Source organism: Pygoscelis adeliae, unplaced genomic scaffold, assembly GCF_000699105.1.
Source record: "Pygoscelis adeliae isolate BGI_AS28 unplaced genomic scaffold, ASM69910v1 Scaffold133, whole genome shotgun sequence".
NCBI classification, from domain to species: domain Eukaryota; kingdom Metazoa; phylum Chordata; class Aves; order Sphenisciformes; family Spheniscidae; genus Pygoscelis; species Pygoscelis adeliae.
In genome coordinates this window covers 893,785-902,458 of record NW_008824475.1, presented here as the reverse complement: position 1 = coordinate 902,458, position 8,674 = coordinate 893,785, and the positions used below count along the sequence as shown (strand labels likewise).

General features: G+C 36.3%; 1 protein-coding gene across 1 annotated transcript in view; it reads right to left on the bottom strand.

Annotated features, from left to right (window-relative positions):
- ARAP2 (ArfGAP with RhoGAP domain, ankyrin repeat and PH domain 2) overlaps positions 1 to 8,674 on the bottom strand; it is a 123,694-nt gene that overhangs the window by 81,666 nt on the left and 33,354 nt on the right. The window lies entirely within an intron of this gene.

The window sequence follows — 8,674 nt, the reverse complement described above, 5'->3', positions numbered from 1 at the left end:
GCCTTCTTCTCCCCTGGGATGACATTCTCCTTACATTTAGTTCAACCAAAAATAGAGTGGGGCTTTTTTTGGCTTTTGTTTGGGGTTTTTAAAGAAAATATTTTCTTCTGCTGGCTTTAGATTCACTCATACTAATTTGTCTTTATGAGACAAAGACGAAAATATCTGATGAATGCATTAAAAGTATTTTGATTTTTTGTAAAGCAAAATTACTAACGGACACACATGCAGCTACTCTTTAGTAGCTATTTACTTTCATATTTGCCTAGGCTTTTTGTCACGAGTGTAATGATTCCACATAAAGAAAACACTATTAGTATAAAAGTAAATATGTAAAAGAGACTTTCACAAATCAATGCGGTTTACATATAAGCAATCTACTTCTCACTACTTAAATACTGAAATAGCTAGAGTATTGATGCTTATAGAGTTTACTGAACTCCTAGTAAATCCATCGTAAATAAGTTTTACTATGAGTTCATTTAAAAGCCATTGCCATCTGATTTTAGTGACTTCTTAAAATTTTGATTTTACAATGATTAAAGTTAAAAAGGGCAACCATCACAGCTACACAATTTAACCAAAGGCATTCACAACTCAAACAGTAAACCCACACAATTATAGAGAAGCTATTCAAATATTTTTATTATAGTTGAAAATAGAACAAGGGTCCAGCTCTAAAATATCTGCACTATACTCATGTTTCAGGACTGGGTCTAGAATTAATATAGCCTTACTGAACCATAAGGCCTTTATCTTAATTAACATAACAGTCTAAATTTTTATGAATATCAGTCTTAAAAAACTCAAAAATTATGAGCTAGAAGAACCTTATGTAAAAATCAAGTAAATTCAAGCTTGCAATGAAACTATTTTCTGCTAATGAGAAGCAAAGGCTAACATCCAATAGAAAAATACAAACTGTTTGTACAAACACAGAGCAACTATACTCAAAAGAAAATACCATGACAAATAAAAATTTTAAAAAAACCCAAAACAACAAAAAACCCAACCCTTCAAAAAACCCACAACATACTCCTTTAAAACCACCTTCATACTCTGTGCTACTAACTAGAGAGCTAGTTGGTAGAAAGAACACTAAAAATTACATGATCTTTAATAAATTATCTCCATTTACCATTTCTACATTTATCTTCTGTTTGCTTCACAGAGCTTCCCGTTGTCACACAATGAACAATACAGGAAGGTCTTGTAGAACCCAGAATAAGCTATAGACATGTGACTCCCTGGTAGTGTAATGATTCCACCTGTCTCCCGCATTCTTTTCACTTCTCAGGTCTCTCACTCCCATCCATCTCCTTACACAAGGAAGAAATAAATCTTGCTCATTTGAATTTAATGAGAGACTGGAAAAGCAAAACTTGCCAACAGCAATGTTAACTCTGTTTCAGAGCACATTCTTGGGGTGGGGCAACAGGGGGTTGATCACTACTTAAACTGTTATTCTCAAACCATTAATAAACTCTGAGTAATATAGCAAATAAAAGCTTAACTTTCACATTTTGCAAGTTTACAAATTTGTTTCCTCAACATTCTATTAGAACAGCCTTCAAAATCACGCACCAATAAAAAATAAAAATTATTTTGAAACATACACATATTACTGTGTTCAGATACGTCGAGATGCCTTACAAATCGGAGATTAGTAAAGAACAGCACCTACAGTACCAATTTGTTCGTGGAAAGAGGCAAAAAAAGTGAAGCACTGATTTACAGGCTGATCTAACAGCAACATCGTGACCTAGCACCAGCAAACCCACTTCATGTCATGTGAAGCACAGCTATGAAAAAGCTGTTCTGGCTCATAACTGAAGGTCTGCAGGTGCACCTCATCACACAGAAGTTGCACCAAAATTGCAAAGGCTTGATCAAGATAACATAAAAGAAAATCTCGCAAAGAGTAAATTAGAACTAGAATTAGAATTATAAACTTGCCCCATTTCAGGATATTCAGAAACCCAGCAGCAGCATTTTGTACCAATTGCGGGTGGGGAGACTTGTAACATGCTACAATGATTTTTGAGAACAGAAAATCTTCCAAAAAATCCTTCCATATTAGCAAGGATGGGCAGCTGCAATCTGCAAACACACTGAGGTTACAAGGAGGTATATTTTCCCAGCATGACCATGCCATTTAAGAAACTAGGACGAACCACATTCATTCAGGAATGAAACAAAAAACTGGACTAAAATGAAACACTGGCAACTCTGACATTAATGGCAAAGCTCCAACTGACATTCAGAGAGCTGGAGATTAACCCCAGGTATCTGTGTTTAGATCCTACAAGCAACAGCTTTCCTTAAACTGCCTTGCATATACTGAAAATGCATCTTTAACTTTTCCATTTAGAAGGACAAGCAGCTAGAACAAAATGTGCACAGGCCTCCTAAGGTTAATTTTAAAATACATCTGCATGCAGCGTAGGAGAAAGAAATTTAGGTCTGCGGATGAAAGACCTGCACAATTAGAAGACCTGAACAGCCAGCACCACAGAATCATGCGTAACTGTGATGAGATAACATCTTCTGGGTTTGTACCTACAGTGCACTCTATTAACCTTTTTTTTTTCTTCTTCCTTTAAAATTCCAGTACAGCTCCACCTGCATATATTAAGAGATATGTTTCTGATATTCCATAACTCATCAATGAGAGAAGGATGAAGAAACAGACCCTCTGAAACAGAGCTTGTTACAGATGTAACCCTTTTATTTCTGCATTAGCATTTATTGGTGCAAACACCAATAAAGACACACAAGTTTCACATCTAAACTGCTAATTGTACACATTTACTGTAAGCAAGTGAAAATACCTAAGATCGACCTCAAATCAGACTTCTTAGTTTTACCAGCTGCACATTGTCATCGAATAAAACAGAACAGGAAGCAAGTTATGTATCATCCTGTTTTAGCTGTAGAAGGAAAGTGAAAAACCTGTAAATACCTAACACAGAAATGATTACAGAGCACACAGAAAACACAAAGAGAAACAGCTGATGTATTTATTCAGGGTGAAATAAGCCTTTCCTAGGTAAGTCACATAAAAATGGCAGGCACCTCTGCTGTGTGGTCGGTTTGTTTTAAACAAAATAAGACAAAAGGTGCTAGAATCCCCCTCGCTTCTCTTTGTGAAAAAAAGAAGTGCAAGGTGAAACAAATCAACTGGAAGTCAGAATCCATCTCCTACCCGGGCATCAGTGATGACCAGTCAGCACCGTTTCCTTCTCTTCTTATGGCTACTCGGTACTAATGAATTTTGCCTTGATCAGTTTCTCAACTTTTGTTATGACCCCCATCTCCTGGCTCATCAGTTTTCTTGCAGCCCAGTAAATTGGCAGCTGCTCAGTTCCTTCAGGGGAGAGAAGTGAGAGTCAATTGTAATAATGGGCTGCAATTACTCCTGTGTTGCAGGAACCGAGCTGCTGTTGCTGACTGCTGTCATTTTATCTGCCTTTGAACTTCTTTATGACCCCATGGCAAGGAATTACAGCCCTCGGCTGGAAAAAACATCACACATCTCATCATCACACAACATCCTGCAGAGCCTCTCAAACAAGAGCCAGACAGCCTGATTGTAGAACAGGAAGCAGCATACAAAGCCATATTAATTATACTAATGCAGCCGCACTGCTTCAAGACCTTTTTCAAACCTCACTCAGGTATCCCTAACACAGCTCTGCACACTGGACTTAAGACCGTAGACATGTATAAACGTGGACAAATGCAGTACAGTGGATATAGACTCTTCTCTGCCTAGATGCGGAGTATAGAAACCTGTAGAATTTGAAAATATTGGACGGTACAAGACAGAGACAATAATGTTGCCATAATCAAAATGGAGTCCTGTCCAATGGACAGCAGTATTTTTTTTTTTTTTTTAATAGCCTAACTCACCTTAAACAAAGAAATGGACAGGAGTTGTAATATTCAATTAAATATTAGATATAAGAATCCCCAAAATGATTGGCAAAGTCAATAATTAAAGTGTTTCTCTTCATGAGTAAAACACACTCATCAGCCATTGCATTCTTTGGCTCAACATTTTTTTCAAAGCAACTTTTATTGAAAATACTGCAGAAGTAGAATCATAGAATCATTTAGGTTGGAAAAGACCTTTAAGATCATCGAGTCCAACCGTTAACCTAGCACTGCCAAGTCCACCACTAAACCATGTCCCTAAGCACCACATCTACACGTCTTTTAAATACCTTCAGGGATGGTGACTCAACCACTTCCCTGGGCAGCCTGTTCCAATGCTTGACAACCCTTTTGGTGAAGAGATTTTTCCTAATATCCAATCTGAACCTCCCCTGGTGCAACCTGAAGCCATTTCCTTTCGTCCTGAAGTACAACTTAAAGGTCCCCAAAAGACAAAAAAAAACCCCAACCAAATAAAAGTTGTTTGAAACGCTCAAAACACACTAATGTCACTAGGTATCACTTAAAAAAACAAACAAGATTATTTCCACCTTTTATTTCCTGAATCATTGCTTTCTATCTTCTCTGTTATTAAGCTGAATATTTTCCTTCTCAACCACTGTCCAGGCCTGTTCACATGCCCTCCAGGTTTTGGCAACCTTCCACCTTAAATGAAGGTAACAAAGCTTGATTTTTGCTACAATTCAGTGCATGTAACATTTTTCAAATGTTTCTTTAAAAGTGTTAGATATCAATCAATCATTCTGGTGGATCTCAGGGCGGGGGGGGATGTCTGACCCACATGCTGAGATGGAAATAACTTTTGAGAGAAGTTCTCTGGAAATATTTGTAAGATACTGATTTTTAATAAATGAGTTTTAAAACATGCCATCTCTAAGAAGATATTATTTTGCATGCAAAATATTTAAGAGAAAGAATTTCATTTAATAACAATGGCATTGAAGTGTTTCATAAGGCAATAATTCAGTTTGAGTTGATTAAGTTCAAATTTGTTGGCCTAGCAATTTATTAACCAGGGACAGAAATTATTGCTGAGAAAGCACACTGGGGTATTCCCCACATTCTTACTATGCTGCAAATAATAAATTCCCTTCCTCTTGCTGTAAGGATGGTGCAATTATTTAGAATAAAATTTATAGATGTAAGATAGCGGAATAAAGAAAATAACGCTTTGTTATTATCTGAACAATGCCATACTGCTCCAAACAACATAAAGAAACCAGCACAAATGAAAAACAACTTATTTAAGGTCCAAAAGATTAAAAAGTCAATTAAGCTACAATGATATTAAAGTTCTCTCAGTATTTTAAGCATCATCTTTATAATGCTTATTTAAACCATCCACTTTTCATAACTGATGAAAACTCAAATGGCCTAACTATTTTAGTAGTCCAATCGCAATGCCAACCTGCTCTCTCTCCACTGCCAGCAAAAATACTGTCCTCATTTTTAGAGCACATTGTGCAGAAGACAAAAGTTCTGGAGCAAGTGTCCACTGTTTGATTGTTTGTAACAAAAAAAGATGGGGGGAGAAATAGTATGAAGGAAAAAAAAGGGGGGGATGACTACAAATTCTGTGCATCTTGAATTCCAATGGTTCTTACCCTGATGAACTCCAACAGAGATTGAAGTGAGACCACCCGATCTTGAAAATCATCATGAAGTAAAAATGAATCTGAAATCCATGAGTGCCAAAACACTGTGCTTTTCCTGCTTGTTCAGCTACTGCAAGCTAAATGCATTATGATCAATCACCTGATTTTAAGTGCTTGGGGTTCTAGACATTACAGTGTCAGTTACAAGGCACATTAATGAATTGCAGGCATACTCTTTGGTCTCCTGCTGGTGCACACTAATCCATTTTATTTAGTACTGCAACCAAGGAGAACATTTTAATCATCATAATGTGACTGCCAGTGCTCATCTGATCATACTCATCATAGATTAAGCAAATCCCAAGGTCTTCAAGAATATTGCTTTTCCACTTCAGACTGGACAAAAGAATAGTCTCACCTCTCTGTTAAAGTTTAGCTTTCACAGAATGATATCCATACAGCTTTCCCCTTTATCATATAGGCAATGTAACAAAAACAAAAATATCCTTTTGTGACATTACTTGTCTGAGCTCTGCCACACCAATTAAGATTAAATTTGTAAACTGCATTTAGTTAATTGAGTTGTAAAAGATTTCAAAAATGACAAGTTGATAACAGAACATATATGCTAAATAATTAAAAATTTGCAATGGCATATCATGCTATTTTTAACTAATTAGGAAATGGAATTCACATACACTATTATAATACATGTTTGTACCTATCTGTAAGTTTGTGGAATGAACACTTCAGTGAGGGTATGTTGTCTACACTGCCTCAGAAATACTCTGCTCTTCACTGTTGTAACGGCTTTGTAACTTTACATAAATATTAGTATTTCAGCTATACTAATTAGTTTAATATCTGAAATAAAGGATGCAGGCTGAGGAAAAAAAAAGCAATCAGTGTTGCCAGGTATGTTTAAAGCTACTTCTGTCCCAAACATGGCAAATGCACTGAAGTAACAGATGGATAGGAAAAACGTGTTCTACATTGCCCTCAATTTAAAGGAGAAAAAGCAAACCAAAGCTACTGAGTAATTCTTCAGCATGTCTCCTGTGAGAACTTACTGATATGTTTACAATTAAACAGGAATCAACTAGGAGTAAAATGACTTTCTAGCTGCATTTAATTCCATGGTATATTGAGCTATTGAAAAAAAAAAGAGAGATCTAACTATTCCTGAAAAGTACTTTTTCTTCAGTTTCATTGTCATCTCAATCCTTCCTGTTGCACACACACGAAAAAGAAAGCACTCCACTGTCTAAGTGTATATATACATATATATGCACAGACACTGATTATACAATCTTTCAGGTTCATCGAACGCAGAAATAACTTGTTCATGCAATTTAAAATAAATAAATGCATGCAGACCTGGTCTACCATTATAAATGAAAGTACACATAGTGATGCCCTGCTCCCTCTGTTTAGGGCTTTTGATCCAATAGATTATTTTACCATGGGATTTGATGCCAAGCTAGTAGTTCTTAAATGCAAGTAACATGAATAGTGATAGATAATGCTCTCAGGTAATTCCAGTAGTCTTAGAGGAAAAAAAGATTTCCCCAATACTGCATTAATAGTGTTAAAACCTTGTGACAAGTAGATCTAAAACCTTCTTCAATTGTTTATGCATGTGCTGTGCCACTCTGTAAAATCTTTTTTCTTCATAATATTCAAACAAATCCTACTTTTCTTCACTGCTAATTTTTACATGATCAAGGTAGCTGGCTGTATATGTATTAGTCATCTAGAAAGCTCAGCTGAGCATTACTGAGAAGCTAACTTTGTCATTTTCCTTCCTCCTTCCCCAGCCTCCACCCCAAATCAAATTAATCATGAAGCTTTTGATCACTGTGGAAGCATTAGGCTTTCTATCATGTTTCATAATTGCTTTAGGTGTACTTACATCTCAATGAAATCTTAATAGCATAAAAACAAATAAACAAGAAAAACAAAATCCTCATATAGCCAAAGTTTAATTTAACTGCTCATAGAAGAGCTTAACATTAACTTTTTAATTTTTCTTTGATAGTATTCCTGTTTATGACCTTCTCCATGTTCTTTAATAATATCTTCAACACCTAGAACAACATCCCACAAAATTATTTTCGAATGTAAAATGTAGGTTTTCCCTGTACAGGTGGTCACGGACACATTTTTCTTGTCTGATTCAACCACCTTACTTTAATAGCGTATTATTTTAAATTAATTTTTTAATCTTTTTTGGAGTAGGAGTGCCATTAGTTTAAAATTGAAGAAGTAATGGTCAGAACAACAAACCTTTCCCCCACCCAACATAATCTCCTGTAATCATTCACTTTGTATTGCACCACAAGTAAAAAAAGGAAGTTTTTAAGCTTTCTTACAGAATTCAAGTTATTTCCTACTTAGTTGTTTCTGATGCCACGCACAGCAATTGATCTTTGCCATAGTTTTGAGTGTGGACGACTGGAATGAATTTCTTGCCAAGGAACTGCTGGAAAATTAGGAATATGACCTAATCTATCATCCCAGCTACAGCTTGATGCATACAAGCATATTTAAAAGAGGCTGGATCATTTGCTTCCACTTCAAGTCACCAATGTATCTGTATCTTAAAACACTTGTTCATAATCTTTCCCCCTCCAATATATTTGGTATATATTTGGGTTGTTTTGTTTTTATTTTTTAACATCTCGCTACAGAATTGTATTGTTCCGAAGTAGAGTAAAGCCTGAATGAATCAAACAAGGACAAAGGAGAACAAACGTTCATTTGTTTTTCTGTCACCTCCACCTACATAAGGCATTCCGGGCCAGGCTCATTCATGTGTTTGTAAACATGTTTGATCATAGTCTGCACCAGCAATCAAGTCAAGAACTCCTTCTTTACAGAGCTACCTAGTTATCATTACAAATAACAGCTTATCACCACAAAATCTCCAAAAGGACACGTATTCTTGGGGCGGGGATGGGGAACAGGGGGAACACAACGACACAGACGACACTGTTTCTTGTTTTCTCATTCTCAATAATTTCACCTTCCACTGCCCCACCCCAGCGCGTATCAGGCACTTCTCTTTCCTCTCACTTACCACCTATCAACTATGTGAAAGGTCTTCCCATTCCTCCTCCCGC